This window comes from Salvelinus sp. IW2-2015, linkage group LG33 (genome assembly GCF_002910315.2).
Source record: "Salvelinus sp. IW2-2015 linkage group LG33, ASM291031v2, whole genome shotgun sequence".
Classification (NCBI taxonomy): Eukaryota; Metazoa; Chordata; class Actinopteri; order Salmoniformes; family Salmonidae; genus Salvelinus; species Salvelinus sp. IW2-2015.
In genome coordinates, this window is record NC_036872.1 from 20,489,270 (window position 1) to 20,512,471 (window position 23,202).

The 23,202-nt window shown below is 45.5% G+C and overlaps 1 protein-coding gene across 3 annotated transcripts in view; it reads left to right on the plus strand.

Moving 5' to 3' along the window:
• The window catches only part of LOC111957646 (ankyrin-1-like), a 312,240-nt gene that overhangs the window by 43,657 nt on the left and 245,381 nt on the right, over positions 1–23,202 (plus strand). The window lies entirely within an intron of this gene.

The window sequence follows — 23,202 nt, forward strand, 5'->3', positions numbered from 1 at the left end:
TTTCCATTCACCGGCAGAACAGAGACGCTACCTCTGGTAAGACGAGGGGTGTGTGTGTGTGTATTTTCGCAAGTAACAGCTGGTGCGCGATGTCTAATATTAAAGAAGTCTCAAGGTATTGCTCGCCTGAGGTAGAATACCTTATGATAAGCTGTAGACCACACTATCTACCAAGATACAGTTCTCATCTGTATTATTCGTYGCCGTCTATTTACCACCACAAAGCGAAGCTGGCACTAAGACCGCTCTCAACCAACTCTATAAGGCCATCTAAAAAGAAGAAAATGCTCACCCAGAAGCGGTGCTCCTAGTGGTCGGGGACTTTAATGCAGGCAAACTTAAATCGGTTTTACCAAATTTTTGACGCGAGGCTACCAGACGAGCCTAAATGCCTTTTATGCTCGTCTTCAAGGCAAGCAACACTGAAGCATGCACGGGAGCACCAGCTGTTCTGGATGACTGTGTGATAACTCTCTCGGTAGCCGATGTGAACAAAACCTTTAAACAGGTCAACATTTACAAAYCCACTGGGCCAGACGGATTACCAGGACGTGTACTCAAAGCATGCGCYGACCAACTGTCAAGTGTCTTCACTGACATTTTCAACCTCTCCCTGACCGAGTCTGTAATACCTACATGTTTCAAGCAGTCCCTGTGCCCAAGGAAGCGAAAGTAACCTGCCTAAATTATTACCGCCCCGTGGCACTCACGTCGGTAGCCATGAAATGCTTTGAAAGGCTGGTCATAGCTCACATCAACAGCATCCTCACGGACACCCTAGACCCACTCCAATTCGCATACCGCCCCAACAGATCCACAGATGACGCAAGCTCAATCGCACTCCACACCGCCCTTTCTCACCTGGACAAAAGGAACACCTACTGTATGTGAGAATGCTGTTCATCGACTACAGCTCAGCGTTCAACACCATAGTGCCCACGAAACACCTCCCTCTGCAACTGGATCGTTGACTTCCTGACGGGCCGCCCCCAGGTGGTAAGAGTAGGCAACATCACGTCTGCCACGCTGATCCTTAACAATGAGGCCCCTCAGGGGTGTGTACTTAGTCCCCTCCTGTATTCCCTGCTCACCCACGGCCAAACACTGCATGGCCAAACACGACTCCAACATCATCATTAAGTTTGCTGACGACACAACAGTGGTAGGCCTGATCACCGACAACGATGAGACGGCCTATAGAGAGGAGGTCAGAGACCTGGCAGTGTGGTGCCAGGACAACAACCTCTCCCTCAATGTGAYCAAGACAAAGGAGCTGATCATGGACTACAGAAAAAGGCGGGCCGAACAGGRCCCCATTAACATCGACGGGGCTGTAGTGGAGCGGGTCGAGAGTTTCAAGTTCCTTGGTGTCCACATCACCAACGAACTATCATGGTCCAAACATACCAAGACAGTTGTGAAGAGGGCACGACAAAACCTTTTCCCCCTCAGGAGACTGAAAAGATTTTGCATGGACCCCCAGATCCTCAAAAGGTTCTACAACTGCACCATCGAGAGCATCCTGACCGGTTGCATCACAGCCTGGCTCCTCAACAGCTTCTACCCCCAAGCAATTAGACTGCTGAACAATTCATAAAAATTGCCACCAGACAATTTACATTGACCCCCCCTGTACACTGCTGCTACTCGCTGTTTGTTTGTTACCTATGCATAGTCACTTCACCCCCACCTGCGTGTGCAGATTACTAGCCTGTTCCCCTGCACACTGACTAGGTACCGGTGCCCCCTGTACATAGCCTCATTATTGTTATTCTTATTGTGTTACTTTTTATTATTACTTTTTATTTTAGCCTACTTGGTAAAATATTTTCTTCTTCTTGAGCTGCYCTGTTGGTTAAGGGCTTGTAAGTAAGCATTTCACGGTAAAGTCTACACTTGTTGTATTCAGCGCATGTGACAAATAAAGTTTGATTTGATTTGAGTAAGGCACTTAACACTAATTGCTCCTGTAAGTGGATTTGGATTTGGATAAGAGTGTCTCCTAAATGACTAAAATGTAAATGCTGTACAGTAGGACTTGTATGACTACAGTCCAAACCCAGTGACAGAAGGCTATAACTGAATTAGATTATATGTACCATAATCCCACTATKCTCTCCTCTCACACACATGCACATACAAACAGAAGGCCCAAGAAGGGCACAAACAGCCTGTCAAGCCAAAAATAGCAGCCCCTGTCACCAGATCCCCAATCCCAGCCCACCACACGTGGCATCTAGCATTCTGGCACTGCACCAGAGCACCCCAAAGGACAGCTTAATTTTGCGACGCAGTGAGAGGGAAAAAGGGGCTGTTTCAGTCTCTGTGGGCTATCCCTGGAAGGAAGTTATATTGGGACTGCCAGGTTATATTGGGACTGCCAGTGTGTTGGAACAGTAAGAACAGACTACAATGTTGCCCATAGAGAATAAGTAATATAATAATATAAGTGTAGAAGTATAGTGTATGGTTGTGTGTACCAGAGTATACTATGAGTACCCGAGGGAGTATACTATGAGTACCCGAGGGAGTATAGTATGATTACCTGAGGGAATATACTATGAGTACCCGAGGGAGTATAGTATGATTACCCGAGGGAGTATACTATGAGTACCCGAGGGAGTATAGTATGATTACCCGAGGGAGTATACTATGAGTACCCGAGGGAGTATAGTATGATTACCTGAGGGAGTATACTATGAGTACCTGAGGGAGTATACAATGATTACCTGAGGGAGTATACTGTAGTGTGATTACCTGAGGGAAGCCTGTTGGTCAGGTTGCAAGTCTGTTATTCTCACTCTCAGCCTCTCAGCCTGACAGAGCAGAGCTCCTCTCTGGAGCAGCCAGAAGTATTTAAAGACTACAGATCACATGGCTGGGAGACAGAGAGGGACCGAGGGGTGAAGGGTGAGAGGGTTGTTTTTGAAAGCACGGAGGGGAGAGAGAGAGAGCGAAGGAACGAAAGAGAGAGAGAGGGAGAGGAAATAGAAGCCTCCCGAGGTTGCAGCCGCCTAGATTTGATGTCATGGGTCAGCCATTCCTACTGACCAGCTGACAGACGGAGAGAGAGAGGGAGACYGAGCCAGAGAAAGAAGGAACYGGGTCTAGTGGAGTAGAGKTTGTTGAAGAAGGGACACAAACGGAGGGAGAGAAAGAAGGACAAGACGCCAGCCCTGTTGAGAGGAGAGAAGGCCTGAGGGTGCAGCTGCTGCCCCAGAAAAACGGAGAGAAGGGTCGTGGATAGTCGGCGAGAGCCTGCACAGACGTGTGTGTGTTAGTGTCTGTGTTAGTGTGTGTGGGTGGGCGTGTAGTTGGGTGTGTGAGAGTGGGTGTGTCGTGCGCTCCACTGGGTTGCTGGGTTGCTTTGAGAGTTTGCAGAGGTAGAAGCTTGGAGGGGCTGTGAGTGATGTGGGCCCTGGTGACTGAGCTGCTTTTCAGCTTTGTGCTGCTGGCCTTCCTGGTGATCAGCGGTCAGAATGTGATGCATATAGCCAGCGGCTCCCTGCGCTCTGTGCTCACCTATGTGCACGCTGCGCTGGACCGTGAGCTGGGCGAGGCCGAGGGCATGGCCGACGAAGAGGAGAACGTCACCACCCGCGTGGTCCGCCGCAGGGTCATTCTCAAGGTACCCAACKGAGAAGGGAGGGGGGAGAGGATGAGAGAGAGAATTGACTGGCAATGGAACAAAATAATGAAGGAGAGTGTAGCAAACAGTGAGGTGGAAAGCAGATGGTTGCAGTGTGCGTGTGTATTTGTAAAGCTCAGAGGTGATTTAATGTTTGGCTGTGACAAGGGGAKATGTTCGTCAGGGTCGAGGCGAGTGGAGAAGGTGGAGAGATACCTATTTCTGCTTGTTTACCGCATTAACTTCTGACAATGCAATTTATCCGTAATGGCATCAGTAATGAAAGTAATGTTGTTAATTGTAGAATTTTAACTCACACATACAGTATGCTGACTTGTGCATAGATGATGAATATACAGGATGCATGATAGAACTACTCTGCAACAACAACATTAGTTTTAAAGTATTTTCAAGCAACTGTCTGGATCATATTGTTCATACCGTATTCCACCAGGTGAGATAGAATAGTAACAGAGGGAGGTAAGGACAAAACTAAGAATGGTCAAACCATAGACCTACAGTTGAGACCCATTTAGACTGTAGATATATATACTGTACAGGCCTTATACGTGCTGTGACCATAGACCTACAGTTGAGACCCATTTAGACTGTAGATACACTGTGCAGACCTTGTACGTGCTGTTGAGCTGTGAATGGTGTTTAAACCTATGAACTCAGTCTCTAATCTCTCTACCATCTTCATGGTCCTATTCTAACCCCTCCCTCCAGCCCTCTCCTGGTCTCAACACCTTTAATAACTCTAACAACTCCTTCCTCTATGGATTGTGGGGGATAGGGCAGGCTTCAGCCATGGCGCTGTGTTCAATAGTTTCAACTGCGGGACCTTTTGATCTTATAAATAACTGTACTGGCGCCTCCAATGTTATTAGGAGTAATAGTTGTATTATCATGAACCTCATCAACTCTGATTGTATTAGTGCTAACACCACAGCAGTCCCATTAGTGATCCCCTGACCAGTTACTATCTCCATGTACGTATGTATCTCTCTCTCTCTATCTCTCTCTCTCTCTCTCCCTCTCTCTGGTTTGGGGTTGGTGACAGTGGCTAAATGATGAGACTCACTCTGGGGGGCTATTTTAAAGTGCTCTAGATTCCAGCACTGTTTTCGTTCTGTATGCTGACTCCTGGTTTTCTCTCTGAGTCYTTCCCCAATTCATACTTACAAACTCATAGGTGTGACATTAATGTCTGTGCAAAAGTTGTTGGCCAATCAAGTATTTGGATCCAATCTTTCTGGTAGTATTGACTGGTCCCTTTTGTAATGTTAATGTAGAGTATGTGGGTTTGGACTCCTTACTGTATAAGTGTGTGCTGTTGATGCGTTTGCCATTAATCTATGAGCAGATGTGTGTGGTGGTACAGTATACCATGTGTATTTCAGTATGACAGTATTGTTTAGTGATGTTCAGTACATGTTGTCTGTCCCGTAGGGTGATGAGGCCAAGGATCTCCCAGGGGAACAAGTGAGCGAGGAGCAGTTCACAGACGAGCACGGAAACATRGTCACCAAGAAGGTCAGATATCTATCCCAGCATGCCTCTCTCTACTCTACAGCCCTGCACTGTGGCCTATCTACCAGTTCTCCCCTGTTAATATTCATGTTCAACTCACTACACTCATCCTCATAGAAATGATTATTAAATTGATAATCAAGAACCATCACATTCATCATCATGCCTTGATTTATTCCAATGTCATGACTGTAATCACGACATGGGAAAATGATCCCTGTCATGCTCTCACAGGTGTCACAGTCATGTTTAGTTGCTGTATGAAAGGTTGTGGGTGGTAGATTTAATAAGGATGGGGTTTAAAGGTTGTGGGTGGTAGATTTAGTAAGGATGGGGTTTAAAGGTTGTGGGTGTTAGATTTGGAGATGGGTTTAAAGTTTGGGTGGTAAGATGTGTAAGGATGGGTTTAAGTTGCTTGGTGTAGTTTAGTAGGATGGGGTTAAATGTTTGGGGAATTTTAGTAAGGATGGGGTTTAAAGGTTGTGGGTGGTGAATTTAGTAAGGATCGGTTTAAAGTTGGTGGTAGATTTAGTAAGGATGAGTTTAAAGGTTGAGGGTGGTAATTTAGTAGGATGGGTTGAAGTTTGGTGCTATATTGGATTAGATGCGGGTTTAATGTTGTGAGTCGTCAGATTTATAAGGAGGTTAAAAGTTGGGTAATTATAAGCATGGCTTAAATTTGATGAGATTACTAGGTATGGGTTTAAAGATTGTGTCGCCAGTTGTGATCGTTTATTTATTTGTGGTAGATTTAATAAGAATGGGTTGAAAGGTTTGGGGTGGGCAGATTTAATAAGGATGGTTTAAAGTTGTGGGTGTAAATAATAAGATGGGTTAAAGTTGGGTTTAGATTAATAAGGATGAGGGTGAAAGTTGTGGTTGTAGATTAAGTAAGGATGGAGTAAATGTGTGGCAGATTTAGTAGGAGGTGGTTGAAGAGTTTGTGGTGGGTAATTTAGTAGGATGGGGTGGATAAGTATAGGCATTAGAACCAACGGACAGGTTAAATAACATCTATGTCCTAGTACCCAGAGACACAGAACCCATAAAGTACAAGCTTGTCCTTCTTAGCTCTCGTCCCACCACCTCTTCATCCTCTATCCATCCTCCTTCCCTCCCCCTTTCTTGTGTGGACATGAGGTAGTGTGGTGTGTTTGGTTGTGTCTGTGGTGGGATGTGTTGGGTGTCTGTTAGTTGTGGGTGGTGTGTGTGGTGTGTCTGTAAGTGCGTGCGTGCGTGCGTGCTGCTGCGGCGGGTCGTGCTGTGACGTGCGTCGGCTGCTGATGTCTGCGTCTTGCGTGGCTGTTCTGGCGTGCGTCGTCTGTGATCTCTGCACACGCGGTCAGATTGTCGGAAGTGCAGGGAGGCTCAGGACGCGGGTCAGGAGCGGTCAGTAGCGTTGGGCCTCTTCAGTATGGCTGTAGGCTGATGACGGAGCAGTTCATGAACTACGCCGTCCTGAGCAGCAAGGTGGGCCACTGACCTGCATCAGCCAGGCCACACTCACCTGGGCTACTGTACAAGAGGCTGAGACTCTAAACAAACTCATTCATCTGTCATAAATAGAGCATTGATTCACAGTTAAAGTGGAGTGAGACTAACTGGACCATACAGGGCCCATCAGGGTCAATCTGTAAACGTCCCTGAATTTATATAGGGACTCAATGTAGCAATCAACCACTAGAGAAGATGACAAGGGTGTAGCTGGGAACTAGGAACTCTTTACTGTGCTGGGATCAGCAGTATAGATTCCTCTGTTAGTCCAAAGTAGACCACAGTGGGCTAAACCTGCATGGACTGTGGCGTGTGAATGGGATGTGTGTGTGTTTGTCATTTAGATCAACCTGTGTTGCCATTCCCCAACCTCCTAGCTACAAAGAAACTGAAAAAAATATTGATTGTGTGAGTGTCCTCATGCTGTACTTTGTATCCAACTTGCAAGCATTACTCATCTGTGCTTCATTTCCCCCATCATGTCCATCATCTCCATCCTGACCTGCATGTAGGACCATCCAAAAAGTCCACAACTGCATCCTGCTCTGATAGCTTGCACTATCMCTCTGCGTTGGCTGAAACAACAAACTAATGCTTCCAGGTTTCATAACAGCAGTCAGTTCTGATATCTGCTCTGTCTCCAGTCAGTACATAGATGGATGGCTCTTTCTCTCCAGTTGATATGAATGTCTGGGTGTTGGCTGGTTGCTCTTGATGTGCTAATGTAATGAGGTCCATTCTCTCCCCTTCAGTAACCCWCATTGACTGACTGTCTATCTGTCTTCTCTGCCCACCACCATTCAAAGTCTCTATAGTCCATTAACTGTGACTGTGTGCTCCCTCCAAACTGCAGTACTCTATTCCATGTCAATGTTTCTGATGCTTCTCTCTTTTCTATTTTCCTGTCTTCCCTCCCTCCGTGCTTCTCTAATATCCTGTCTTCCCATTAACTGTGACTGTGTGCTCCCTCCAAACTGCAGTACTCTATTCCATGTCAATGTTTCTGATGCTTCTCTCTTTTCTATTTTCCTGTCTGTTTTTCCAACCCCCACCCCATCTCTCTTGGCTTGGCTGTCTTTCCATTATCTGTCCTCTCTTGAATTGTCTCCTTTCCTCTCCTTTTCTTGTCTTCCCGTCAACTCTCTCGCTTCGCTCATTACCTCAATTGTCACTTTTAACCTCTTCTCCTCCTCCACCCTTGCTCTTCATACACCTCTTCACCTCGTCCATATCTTTCACCTCTCACACACTGTGCCACTGCTCCCTCTCCCTCCTCCATCTCTCCCTCTTCCTGATCTCTCCCCTATCCTCTACCTCTCCCTCTATCCTGATCTCTCCCTACTCTCCCTCTCTCCTGATCCCCTCTCCTACTCTCTCCCTCTCTCCTGATCCCCTCTCCCTACTCTCTCCCTCTCTCCTGATTCCCTCTCTGTCCTCCAATCTTTTGATTTTCCTACTAATTCTCCCTCCACTTTCTCTACTTCTCTTCCTCTCCCCTCTCCTATCCTCATCCTCTCCTTCCACCTGTCTCTGTCCCTCCTCTCCCTCCTACTCTCATCCTCTCCTCCACCTGTCTCTGTCCCTCCTCTCCCTCCTACTCTCATCCTCTCCTCACCTGTCTCTGTCCCTCCTCTCCCTCCTACTCTCATTCCCTCCCTCTCACCTGTCTCTGTCCCTCCTCTCCCTCCTACTCTCATTCCTCTCCTCCACCTGTCTCTGTCCCTCCTCTCCCCTCCTACTCTCATCCTCTCCTCCACCTGTCTCTGTCCCTCCTCTCCCTTCCTACTCTGCATCACTCTTCTCCACCCGTCTCTGTCCCTCCTCTCCTTTACCTCCGCCCCTGGCTCTCCCCTTGCTCCCCCCCACCCTCCCTGATGTAGCCTGATATTGTGGATGTGAAGAAGGGTGCTCAGATAGTGAAATGTGCCAGTCTGCGGAGAGTAAAGCAGTGAGGGAAGCATGCAGACAGAGTGGCAGAGCGACATGTCCCCGCAGGTACGGGACTGACTGACCCACTGAGACCTCTCACCTGGGTTCGGGCTCCTCCATTTAATCCTACCTCTCTGTCTGGATTAAARAGGCCTGATGTTGTTACAGTAATTCAGTACTAATGACATTTAGCTAATTGTAGCACTGCAGTGCAGAGTGACATTTGATGTGGCTTGAACTATATCATTGGCATTTGATGCAACTACTGTGCATTAATATGTTACTGTATGACTGTGGGGTGGCATTGATTTAGTAGATTCAGATGTAATAMTAAAACTAAGTCTAGTTGAGCGGTAACGCTCTCAACTCTGTACTACACATATCCCCCGGCAACAGAGGTATGAGTCCCGAACCGACCATTCCTGTCTATGCCCTTAAACATTCCTCTCTTTGTCCTCTTCATCGCCTATCTCCCCCTATCTACTTCTAGATGTTCTATCAGAAAATAATGAAATAGGAAAGGTTGACCGGACCTCCTGATCTTCTTACCCAGATGCCTCTTTACATATGGCTTTATAAGATAGTATATTTGTGTGTAGTGTTTTGCTGTAGATGAGTATCAGTGTGTCAAGTACAGTTGGATGTATAGGACAGCTGTTGTCATACTGTCTTAGGAGAGTCTAAACTACAGCAGATTCTGTGGTCAGTGTGTATAGATTGTGTTACAGTGGGTATTCAGCAGGGTGTGAAGGGGCGGTTCAATGGCTGTCCTTATGTGTTGGCGTAGTACTAATGCTGTACATGTCTGACTGGGTTTACAGTAGGTCTAGCTACATGCAGTATGTTTATGTTAGTGCTGACTGTTTGAGCTACTACAGATGGCATTGCATGTGGCTCTACACTATCAAAGGGTGCTGGGGATCCAGCATGTTTTCATAGGTCAAAGTTGACAGGCCAGTTGTTCTTTCAAATTAAACTATCTGGAGCAACTGTGCGTGTGCGTGTGCGTGTGCGTGTGTGCGTGTGTGCGTGCGTGCCTGCGTGCGTGTGTGCGTGTGCTTATAAACAGACCAGTGACTTGTTAAAATAACATACTTGACTGACAATGCACAACACTTTCTTAAAGTAGGAGAAATAGAGCGCCCCAGAGCAGTAGATACTGTGTACTCTGAGTATACGAAACATTAAGGACACCCGCTCTTTCCATGGCACAGACTGACCAGGTGAAAGGTATGATCTCTTATTGATGTCACTTGTTAAATCCACTTCAATCCATGTAGATGAAAGGGAGGAGACAGGGTAGCCTTCCTGCCGTCATATGACCTAGTGGCCTCATGGGGAGAATGTTATTAATATTTTTCATAATTAATAGACAGAAGAAAAAAATTACACAGAAAAACCTGTTTCTACAGTTTTGTTATGTGATGTATATAAAGTGTAATATCGGGATGCAAACTTATAATTGAATACATTTAAACTCCATAGCTGGCACAGTAGATGTCTTCTTTTTTTCAAGACCATACATATGTGTGTGAGGTGTATACTTTTGTTTCAAATAGGATTTGTTTAAGACTACCAAAAATCACTCTGTGTGACCCTGATTTAACCCACTGCAGTAAAAGGTTAAAGAGGGGGTTTTAAGCCTTGAGACGATTGAGACAGGGATTGTGTATGTGTGCCATTCAGAGGGTGAATSGGCAAGACAAAATATTTAAGTGCCTTTGAACAGAGTATGTTAGTAGGTGCCAGGCGCACCGGTTTGTGTCAAGAACTGCAACGCTGCTGGGTTTTTCACGCTCAACAGGTGTCCCTAATGTTTTGTATACTCAGTGTATAAGACTCTGGTATCTAGAGTCCCCTATTTCCATGCTTGAAAGGAAGGTTGCGGTAKATTTTCTCTTTATCCAAGGACAGTTGTAAGACAAGCTCTGACCGTGTTTTGGCTGTGTATGTGTATGTATTTATAGACAGGTATGCCTACTCACATTTACTGATTCGTCTCTGGGTTCTTGATTTCTGAACCCTGCATGCCGATCCAACAGAACTGTTTGGTCTGATTCTCTACACACTGATGGGAACCTTGTCCTTGCTCCATATAAACCTCTGTTCTCTTTCCCTCCAGGATTTGAGCCCCACACCAAAACGATCCTACTTAGACACATGACCGGCGGCAGGTGACAGGAGGAATGAAGAGGAGGAGAATAATGGAGAGYAAAGAAGAGAGATTGGAACGAACAAAACACTAACTTCATAATAACAACAACCACCACGGCAAAGCCGATGATCACGAGAACGAAGTGGATTTACTCGTAGTTTTCTTACCTTTTTAAAAAAAGAAACAATCCAAAAACGTCAACTACTAGGCTAGGAGCATGATTTCGTATAAAACAAAAACCAAACACAGACAACAAAAAAATAGCAACCAAAACGTGCTTCCTGTTATATGTATCAGCATGAATGACTGCTGGCGCATGGCCTGTCTTTAACTACAGTACTAGGGGTTGTGGGGGGGGNGGGGGGGGTGGGGGGGGGATCACTCCTGTATGGGATAGGAGGTCATGTTGGTGTGTAGGGCAAGGTGAATATGTCATACGTCCCTTTTCTAAAGAAACAGGGCAGTGTTTGTTTGTGAAACTTCTGAAAAGGGAGACTGTCAAAATACTCCGAATTATCTCTAGGCAACAGGTCACTCTCCCTCCCTGTCACACTGAACAGACTCTTCCAGCAAAAAAATATATGAAATACATCACAGGCTGGTTTCAGCCCTTCACTGTCCCACTCCAGTAGCCTACACTTAGGATATTGGTGTTGTACATTCTATCTGCACTGAAATGCTACGTGACTGAGTGTTACCTGTGTTTTATGTCACCATAACCCTARGTGATGCTAATGATGCTGCTGTTTCAGACACCTAAACTATTCTTCTYCTCTGGTGTTCTTGTTTGGTTAACTCTATGGGTATATGTTCTATATATCTTGAGATCTGGTGGGTATGAGAACAAACAAAACAAACATTTGTGTCGTTCTGCCTGTTTTATCTGTCCATTTTTGTGTGTCCGGTTATTTGTTATTTTTGTGATTTTCATGTGCTGCCTCCCTTTGCTGTCGTCATCTCKCCTAGAGGGCATTATTGGCTTCAGAGACGTTTCACGGTTCTTTGTGTTTTAGAAAGAGGAGGTTCTGTGTTGACTTTCCTCCCCAACCCCACAACCAACCTCCCTGGAGTGGATTGTGTGTTTCCAGGGTGAATGTAATTGGAGTAAAGGCTGGAGCAATCATGAGAACGTTGGATAGACCTTTCGCCTACCCTGCTATATGTGTGCAGCTATAGTCCAGTTTGTCTGGCGGATCCTGTCACCACCATCTGTTGTATGTATGCAGCCCACCCACCTCATTCATCTATACACCCCATCCTCCCTGCACTGCACACTCTGCCCTGCCTCCCTCCACTCCCTCAGCCTTTCAGTGTAGATGCAGCACTCCTGTTCTGTCCCTCTCAATGTGGATATTATGTAGCAGTTCTATTCTTTACCAGCAGGGGTCAGAGTCCCCCTAATTAACGTAGCATCTCCCCTCTGGTGTGTCTTTGTCACACAGCAACAGATTGTCAGTCTGATATCACAGGATATATCCAAGAGGGTTTACAGATCATCTCAGCATCTACCCGTCATTCGATAAGGGTAAAGAAGTAACTTCACCACTACAGGTAATAATGTAGCACTGGTTAAGCTGGTTACATGTGATAGTCAGTCAGGGAGAGGTAGGTATCTACAGAGATTTGAAAGTGTTGGGATTGTAAGTGTTGCTTGTTTTGTTGGCAACTCTCAGTAGACTAGCGAAGACAACCAGCCACCAATCACTGTGATAAGAAACTGTAATACTGACCCACAACTGTGAGCCCACACAACCCCACCAAAAACCTGTCTCCTTTCCTCTCGCCCCTCTCCTGATGTCTGTACACCCCTACCCATTTTCCCATCAGAAATGTATTGTCTGGTGTTTGTTTAAAGGAAAGCAATAATATTGGTCGAAAGAGTAGGTCTTAATGTGTGTGTGTGTGTGTGTGGGGGGGGGGTATAGGCGTTCTAACTACTTTTACCTTAGATGTACTGTCTGATTAGGAGAGATGCCAGAGCCCCAATAAGCCTGCTATCCACTTGACCTGCATGGAACATAAATCACTTCCATGTTGGTTGCACAAAGTAGACAAAGGAGACAAGTTAGTGGACTGAGTAACTGGTTAGGGTTGTTTGAGAGTTCTCTTGATCCAAATGTTTTTCTCCCAGTCCCAACAGTGTTTGGTTTTTGATTGTGTCTGTTTGAAGGTTGGGTGGCAAGGAATAGCCATTCCCTGAGGTTTATGCAAGCCATCCAAAAGTGTCCACTCATTGTTCTTTTAAGCCTTAATGGCATTCATATTTAATTCTAAGGAGAAATTCTAAAGTGTGCGTGCGTGTGTGTGTGTGTGTGTATGCGAGCGTGTGTGTGTGTGTGTGTAATGAGTCCACTGATTGTAAGTACAATTGAGACTGACAGAGATTGACAAATGACAGTGCAGGGTTGAGGGCGGTGAATTGGCATGGGTGTGAAGGTGATATGACACTATTGGTGGACATTAAACCGAGGCTCTCCGGTCCCTAACCTGATTTAAACATGGTTTCCAGTAGTGTTACCTCAGAACAGTATACCATACTACATCATGTAGATCAGATGTAATGCTGTACATCCTCTTGGCATTGTATCGTAACGGATCTTGATACATTACATTGCTCATATCGGAGGAAAACTTGTCTCAAACACTCCAGAGAGTATATGAACGAACCCTCTGCAATAATAATACTCAGACATTGAAATTAGTCTCCAGTCCAGGCCCATGGTTTATCAGCCTCTGTAGCCACYGGTAATGAATGTAAGGTTCTGTACATATTAGTTGACTAGGTAGGCTAGACGCCAGACTGTTTAGCCTATCTATTGAACTCAGGATCTGTTGTTGTTTAAGAAACGGTATAACACTGAACACATATGAATAGATATGTCGTCCATATAACCCATCCATGCATAATCAGAACGAGGGAACGAGCAAGAGAAAGAGAACACATATAAAACTCAAGTTGTTGTTTTGAGACATTTGATCATCTATCCCCTCCCTCTGCACCATTAAAACATATCATGTTTATGATCACACCTTGACTGGGTCAAAGCTACGGGGGCAACAGAAAGAGAAATGGTGAAGCACCTCCATGTGACTGGTTAAGGTTGGCTCAGTAAGAGCTTAAGGAAAACCAGACATACATACGTTATACATTCATTATGCTTCTTAGTTTGGTTTCTGTATCTGGTCGTTTGTGTGTACACAGTGTAGGCCTACAGTCTTTAAGTCTGGATGTAATGGGGTTGGGGCTGGAGACTTGTGGAGGTGGTAGACAAGGAAAGCAGACTGGGCGATGAAGATCTATGGTTGTAGAGGGTTAGTTAGACAACTCTCTGAGACAACATAGTGGCTTCACTGGCTAGGCTGGGGMTTTTTATGGTATTTTTCCTCAACACCGCCCACCCCCATTCCATCCCCACTCCCTAAAACCAAAAAGAGATTGAGCCAGTTCTAAGGATTCCTTCTACACAGTGACAGGCTGAGTGGAGTCAAGGAGAGGGAGGACTCGATAGAGCTTCAGACCATGGAGGTGACGACATAAACCAAGTTCATGCAAAAATATTAACTGTTGCAAAAACTAGAGAACACATGTATACTCGTTTAAAATGGATTGAAGACATTATTCATGCAATAGCATATTACTCAATACTAAGGAATGCACCTGCGCACATGCACAGAAAATGTTTTTAATATAAATGAATATGTATAAAATATACGGAAATATATATTTACTTAGAATGCTATGCACCCTTACTTGTCAGTGGGATTATAGTTATTTTATGGATGTACTTTTAGCATCATAGCTACCAAGAGACTGTTGAGTTATGGATAATGCCTGCAACCTGGGGAAAATAGGGGCCTTGTGCGTATTTGAACTTGTTTTGTTTGCTTTTATATTGTTATTGAGAGGTCAAATATGACAAATATATACATGTACAAGCCTTTTAATCAAATGAAATCCGAAGACATCTATAGATAATTTACCCTGTACACCAGCTCAAATCATTTACGAAATAATAAAGAAATGAAATGTCCTTGTGTTTTTATGTGTATGAGTTTGTATGAGASGAGTCCATCCATGTATTATTTTACACTGTTAATTATACATGAACAATATCAATACATTTCACCAGATGACAGTATAAGCTTGTTTTTTTCAATGGCTCTGACGTTTTCACAGCGGGGTATTCTTTCATAGCATGAAACATACTGTCTCTGGACAGATGGTCACTTTGAAGGAGCTCTAGACTTCCTCTGTGGAGATGGGAGAACCTTCCAGGGGGGAGAAGGGGGTGGCAGGTGATTCCTGGGGTACAGGGGGAGAAGGGGGAAGGCAGGTGATTCCTATGGGTACATGGGGGAGAAGGGGGAAGGCAGGGGATTCCTATGGGTACAGGGGGGAGAAGAGTAACGCAGTTCTGGTGGAGTGAAGAGTGCAGAGAAGCTTTGAAAAGCTTTGAAAATTAATAACAGGGCTTTTAGGATGTTGAAAAGGTCCCATAACTATCAGCACATGATTCAGTGTTAACAAGCATAAGCAGTAGTAAGTAGGACCATTAGGACAGCTAAGAGGACAGCTAGGAGGACTACTCCAGTGGAAGAGGTTTGGGGGATGATTAAGAGGATAAGTGAGGTCAGAGTAGATTGGGATCTCCCTGTGCTGAAAAGTTGGGAGACTGTTGCAGTGAGAGACATGGAGAAGGCAGAGATGTTAGCCCAGGCATTTGTGAAAGTCCACAGCTCAAATCATTTAAAGGATGAGGGACAGCGTGGAAAAGAGAGGGTCAGAGGAGAGCATCCAGGGATCCTGGATCAGAGAGAGGTGGTGGAGGATGCATTGAATGTTCCTTTTACGTTGGATGAGATTAAGAGAGCAATAGCTAAAGCTGTGGTAWCATCTCCTYGGAAGGATGAGATGTGTTACATCATGATGGCTTGTCTCAGTGACACTGCAATGGGAAAAGTATTGGGCCTTTACAATAAGGTGTGGCAGGAAGGAAAGCTGCCTGACAGTTGGAAGCAGGCAGTAGTGGTGCCGATACGGAACTCAGGGAAAGGCCCTACTAATCCATCAAGTAATAGGCCGATAGCTTTGACATCTCATGTCTGTAAACGTATGGAAAGGATGATAACAGAAAGGCTGACATACTTCCTGGAGAGCAGAGGCCTAATGTCATCAGATCAAGGTGGGTTCAGGAAAGGCAGGGGAACGATGGATCATGTACTGTGTCTACAGTCAGTCATACGGAAGGCACAGGCAAATAAGGAGGTGTTTTCTTCGATGTAGAGAAGGCCTATGATATGATTTGGAGGGCCTGCTCATCAAATTGGATAGCATGGGGGTTGGAGGATTTTATTTTTAGACAATCAATACAAGTGAAGGTGGGGAGCTCTATGTCAGAAAGTTATGAGGTAGATAATGGTACCCTCCAGGGAAGTGCGATTAGTACTTTGTTGTTCTCCATTATGATTGATTATGTATTCTCCCAGGTGAGACCAGATACTGGGAGGTCATTGTTTGCGGATGACGGGGCGTTGTGGAAGACAGGGAGCAATATTCCCCATAGTCTTACAGCCGGAAGCAATCAGAGAAGTTGAACAGTGGTCCCTCAAGTGGGGCTTCAAGTTCTCAGTTGAGAAAACACAGACWGTTTTTTACTAGAAGGAAGGTTGGGGAGGAAATATGCCTAAAGCTGTATGGGAGGAATCTGAAGAGGGTGGGAGTGTTTAGGTTTCTGGGGGTCAGGTTTTACACTCAGATTACATGGGCAGAACGTATTAACAGAGTAGTAATTAAAGGAAATAAATGATTGAATGTGATGTGTTGCCTGTCAGGAATAGCGTGGGAGGCGGATAGAATAGTGTTGAATATTTTATATATAGCGCTATCAAGGTCGTCACTGGACTATAGCAGTGTAGCATATGGATCAGCAGCTCGCTCCTTTTTTAAAAAGCTAGCTGTAATCCAGGCTCAAGCTCTAAGAATATGTTGTAGAGCAGTCAGGACCTCCCTGTTGGCAGAGCTGGAGGTGGAGTTGGGGGAGATGGCGTTTAAAGTTGAAAACAACAACAACTAACCATGACATATTGGGTTAATCMTCAAGGACAGAAGGTTACACATCCTGCAAAAAAAAGTACTCCTAGAGTGCTGGGACCATGAATGAGATCTGAATACAAATGTTTGGTGGATAGGTAATGTCGTGGCGAGAGATAGGACTGTTTGGGAAGGAGTTCAGACCCTCTTCCTGCTYTCCCACCTTGGTTGCTCCCTCAGCCAATGATAGACCTAGGGTTGCTTGACAGGGTAAGAGCTGGTGAGGAAAGAGTAGATCCAGTAAATGTTTGAAGTGAACATTTAAGAACTCAGTACTGTGCTGTCTTGAATATATTKACTGATGGATCTAAGGACCATAAAACAGGGAGGACAGGTGCAGCTTTTAGTGTTCCTGAATTTAAGGTGGCAGTGACCAAAAGAGCAACGGATCGTTTATCCGTATACGCAGTGGAGTTGCTGGCCATACTCTTGGCTGAAGAGTGSGTGTAGGCCAGACAGGGTAATCATGTGCAGTACTGATGAGCTTAAATTCATTTGTGTCACYGAGAAGACAAGATTGAGATTTTGCAGGGCCTGTTTAGGGTGAGACAGACGAGGATATTTGTGATGTTCCTCTGGGTACCAGCTCATGTGGGAGTAGAAYGGGATGAGGTGGTGGATCTTCTCGCCAAGCAGGCTCTCAAACATCCTAATGTTGATATTGAAATGTCAATCAGTAAAGCAGAARCCAAGGGMTTAAAAAGAACAGTGGTTAKAAACAAATGGCAAGAGTTGTGGAGCAGAGAGGGAAAGGGAAGACACCTGTATACGATACAGGAAAAGGTGGAGGCAGGGAGGTCCTCAGGTCGCGAGAGAAGGGAGGAAAGTGTCACACACAAGGCTCAGTACATTGAAATTGGTGGGGAAACATCTGACTGGGAGGTGTGATCACTGTCAGGAGGAGATGGAGACAGTGGAAAACGTGCTATTTCAGTGCCAGCAATATGGGAGGGAAGAGAGAGATTGTTGTTAGATTTAATGAGTAATGGTGTTGAAGAGCCAAGCTTAAGTGAACTGCTGGGAAAATCTTCAGGGGTTGTAGTATTTAATTGTGTATTTCGAGAATAATGGGTAGGAGCTTAGCACGGTTGAGTGCTACATCCCAAGGGGTTTGTGTTAATTGTACAGAGATTGTATCAGCCGGTTTAATGGCATCCTTTGAGAAGGCAAGAACAAGATGTATGTCAGGAGAAGTGCAGTATTATCATAAMGAGACGTATACTTGGAATACGGAGGAGGAGTGGAGGGAAAAAGAGAGGCAGAGGAGGACTAAGAGAGAGAGGGAGGAAGAGTGTGAGCTTGAGTCAGTTAAGAATGGCGGAAAAAAGGGAGAATGTTTGTTGAAGAATAGTAGAAAGTGTAAGCAGAGTTAGCTGAAGACAAGAGGAGAAATTGAAGTGAATGAGGGCAGTAGGTGTAGTGAAGGTCTCGGAGCCCGAGGCTTACACCGAGGGTCAGGATAAAGATGAGTCTGACAGTAGGAGTGAAGTTTTTGGAAAAAGTGGACCCTTGCCTTTTGGCTCATCCATTTGTGGTTTCGGGGTGGGTGAAAACAGAGTTGGGTGCTGTGGAATCGGTGAGGGTAACCAGAAGGGGTCTTGTGATAATTGTTTGTGTTTCTGCTGATCAGAGGGAGAAGGTGCTCCGCGTTAAACGAATGGGGGCAAGAAATGTGAATAGTTTTTCTCTCAAGAAAAGGGTGCCATTGAAAGGAGTGATTACTGGGGTAGCGGTAAATGTAAAAGTTGACCAACTGAAGGGGAAGATTCCAGGGGTTTGTGATGCTCGTCGTTTGGTGTGAGTGGTGGCGTGAGTGGTGAAACAGAAGAGTCATTGTCTGTTCTTTTGAGTTTTGATGTTGATTCTTTGCCCAACAAAGTGATGTTAGGATATATAAGTTATCCTGTACGAGCTTTTGTGCCGAATACATTAGGATGTTACAGGTGACAAGCTTATGGGCATGTGTTAGCAGGAATGTGTAGCATTTGGGAAAGTAGTGGTATGTGTTCATTGTAGGGGTGCCCATGGGGCTGGGGATCAGAAATGTCCCGTGTGAGAGAGGCAGGTTGAGGTTTACAGGGTTAGAGTAGTGCAGAAGTTGTCATGTGCTGAGGCGGTGAAGAAAGTCGAAGATGGGTCAAGGGTGAGGGACAGGGTGTGTTAAGTGGTAGTYTCCCATCCTTTCAGGTTGTTGACCTGAGGTAGGACTAAAAAGATTTAAATAATGGAGTAGGGTGGTGTTATTTTGTATTATTGTTATGTCATTTTTTGTGAGTGTAGGGTATTTGTTAAAAATAAAAAATAACATTTCGAGCAAAGCATAAGGGTGTTGTACTCCAGTCTAGCGGCGGTAATGCAACATTTATTGGATGCCAACCGCGGTTAGACCTCATCAAAGAAGAAGAAGATCTTAAAAATAGCAACACGAGACGAATTTCGGGAGGTGGCGAGCGTGATTGATGGCAGAGAGAGGAGCGTAAAATCACAAAGGGACGCGAGAGTTTGTTTTCGTGGACCAGTGATCACTGTTTGGAAAGCTGTGGCTAGCGTTCAATCGTTGATAAACAAACAATCAAATTTTACTCGGTATGGCGGCGGTTRGGCACGGTTGTGCTGTGACTGGGTCAGAGATGGTAGGAGATAGTAATGGAGAAAGTGAAGCAAGTATGAAGCATATTGGTACAAATAAAGGCGYGAGTAAGAAAGCGGGAGAGAAAGGGAGTAMGGGTTTGMAGGGGAGTGAGGTCTATGGAGACAGAAAGGAGGAAGAAAGGGAAGTTTGAAGGGAGCAACAGTTTCCAACGCTAGCGGCAGCTCGGAGTTATAAAGTGCCGAGGAGGGGCAATAAAAGACGTGAGGGGAGCATGGAGTTGAGGAGGAGCAAAAGTGATTCTGAAGTTTAGGGAGGAAGGGGAGTAGGGGCGATGAGTCCGATAAGGTTGACGGCTGTGATGCTAAAGTGTTAAGAGATGGGAACTTGGTGTTCTGTAAGGAAATGGCGCAGAGGGAAAAAGCTCTGAGTGAAGTAAATTGGGAAGTGTAAGGTGTTGTCGAGCAGCTGGAGTGATCAAGCAGGGATGCAGTGGATTAAAGGGGTGATAACAGGAGTGCCTGTGAGTGTTAGCACTAAAGAGGTAAGCGACAATTTGAGAGGAGGCGTTATAGTGAATGTTCAAAGATTGCAAGTAACAAGGGGTGGAGTTAGGGTAGATAGTCCGTCTAGTAAACTACTATAATACATGTCAGGTATTGAACAGGAATATGTGGAGGTATGGTTGAAAGGAGGGATGATAGTGGTAGTAAACTACTATAATACATGTCAGGTATTGAACAGGAATATGAGGAGGTATGGTTGAGAGGAGGGATGATAGTGGTAGTAAACTACTATAATCCATGTCAGGTATTGGACCTAGGAGTTGGTGGAGGGCCAGGATAAAAGTAAGGTCATATGTGGGGATTTGAATGCCCACAACATGCTCTGGGGGGGAACCGGGTGGATGGAAATGGTCAAGTGATGGAAAATCTGATAGAAGTTAAAGATCTGGTGTGCCTGAATGATGGCCAAGGGACCAGGATTGATGTAGCCACAGGGAAGGAGTCTGCCTTGGACCTCACTCTGGTATCTAGTGCGATGGCAGGAATCTGTGAGTGGGAGGTATGTGAGGAGTCGGCAGTAGGGAGTGATCATTACCCCACCTGTGGGGGATGATTAAGAGGATGAGTGGGGTCAGAAGGGAGTGGAATTATCCAGTGTTGACGAGTGGGAAGGATGTGGCAGTAACAGATGAGAAGGCAGAGATGAGGGCGAAAGTCTTTGTCGAAGTGCATAYCTCGGCAAATTTGTCAGAGGAGGGYGAGAGAGAGAACGAGAGAGGAGCATCTTGGAGTGCTGGATAGGAGGGAGGATGTAAATGATCCATTGAATGAACCATTTACCATGGCAGAAGTAAAAAGGGCAATAGGTAAGGCTGGGTTAACKTCACCTGGGAAAMATGAGGTGTGCTATGTTATGTTGGCCCATCTTAGTGATGAGGCACTGTATAAGGTATTGGTGTTGTACAACACAGTGAGGCATTTGGAAGGAGGCAGTAGTGGTACCACTCCGGAAGCCAGGGAAGGACCCAACGAGGCCAACAAGCTATTGGCCAATAGCTTTAACACCTCATGTATGTAAGATTAGGGAACGTATGATTATGGAGAGGCAAACTTACTTCCTGGAGAGCAGGGGGCTAGTATCACCACATCAGAGTGGGTTCAGGAAGGGAAGAGAAACTAGCYAGGGGACTGTTGTAGCGGTCTTTTTTTATGTGGAGAAGGTGTAATATGTGGAAGGAGGGATTGTTAATCAAGCTTGTGGGGGTAGGAGGAAGAACGTACAACTGGATAAAGGATTTCCTGTTTGGAAGGTCTATCCAGGTGAGGGTGGGAAAGTCACAATCAGGCAGCTACCTGGTGGATAACGGTGGGAGCGTGATTAGTCCTCTGTTGTTCTCAATCATGATCAATGACGTTTACTCTCAGGTACAGCCGGATATTGGGAGMTCGTTATTTGCAGATGTTGGGGCCTTATGGAAGAGGGGACGAAATGTGCCATACATGGTCAGGAAGGTACAGGAAGCAATTGATGAGGTGAAGCGGTGGGCATTAATGTGGGGATTCAGGTTCTCTGTAAAGAAACTCAGACAGTGTTCTTTACCAGGAGGAAGGTGGTAGATGAGGTATGCTTGAGGTTAATGGGAGAAARTTSGAGAGGGTGGGGGCCTTCAGGTTCCGTGGGGTATACTTTGACACTGGGTGTTCCTCATTGAGGACCATGTATGTTGCATTGATCCGATCTGTAGTAGACTATGGAAGTATAGCGTATGGTTTGGCAGCCCGTACATTGGAAAGGCTAGATGTCATACAGGGACAAGGACTCAGAATATGTAGTGGGGCGTTCGGCCATCCGCAGTGGCTGTACTACAGGTGGAGTGGGGGATATGCCATTGCAGATTAGGAGACAGCAGCTGATAATGAATTATTGGGTCAACCTACAGAGACATGGCGTGTCTCATCCTGCTAAATGGATTTTCCAGGCATGCTGGGAACATAAGCGAAGACAGAACTCAAGCTTTGGGTGGGTGGGTAATACCCAGGCGAAGGAGATGGGACTGTATGGAAGGGTGTTTAGTCCAACGGTAGCTATTCCTGTAAATCCACCATAGCCAGTAGTTGATCTAGAAGTGTCAGAGAGACTTCAGAAAGACAGGGAGGGTGTTGATCCATCTGATTTGTTGAAGAGAAGTCTTGATACTGTGTATCAGGATTTTGTGGCCATATACACAAATGGTTCAAAAGATCCAAGGACAGGACCTACTGGGTCAGCATTTGTAGTGCAGGAATGTGGGGTGGAAGTCAGAAAATGTATTACAGATCAGCTGGCTGTATATACGGCGGAGCTGATGTAACAGTTTAACTTTATGGCGTCCCCTCGCCCCGACGCGAACCAGGGACCCTCTGCACACATCAACAACAGTCACCCACGAAGCGTCGTTACCCATCGCTCCACAAAGGCCGCGGCCGTTGCAGAGCAAGGGGAACCACTACTTCAAGGTCTCAAAGCGAGTGACGTAACTGATTGAAACGCTATTAGCGCGCACCACCGCTAACTAGCTAGCCATTTCACATCCGTTACACTGATGACTATACTGTTGGCTTTGCAGTGGGTGGAGAAAGTCAAGCCAGACCGAGTAGTTATTTGCTCTGATTCATGTGCAGTGTTAATGAGTCTCCAGTCCGTTAGGTCACGTAGCAGACAAGACCTGCTTTATGAGGTGCTACAAACCCATGGCAGGATTAGATGGATGGATATACAGATAAGATTTACTTGGGTCCCAGACCATGTGGAGGTGAACAAGGCAGTTGATGTACTGGCTAAACAAATCAAATCAAGTTTATTTTATATAGCCCTTTGTACATCAGCTAATATCTCGAAGTGCTGTAACCCAAACAGCAAGCAATGCAGGTGTAGAAGCACGGCGGCTAGGAAAAACTCCCTAGAAAGACCAAAACCTAGGAAGAAACCTAGAGAGGAACCAGGCTATGAGGGGTGGCCAGTCCTCTTCTGGCTGTGCCGGGTGGAGATTATAACAGAACATGGCCAAGATGTTCAAATGTTCATAAATGACCAGCATGGTCAAATAATAATCAGGAGTAAATGTCAGTTGGCTTTTCATAGCCGATCACAAGCACTTAGAAGTGGGGATGTTGTCGTTTCAATGAGCAAGGCGTAGGCAAAAGGCCTGATATGGACAGTGATGGTGCAGAGATGGCAGGAGCAGTGGAATAGAGAAACTAAGGGCAGGCATTTAATTCAAGTACAGAGGAAGGTTG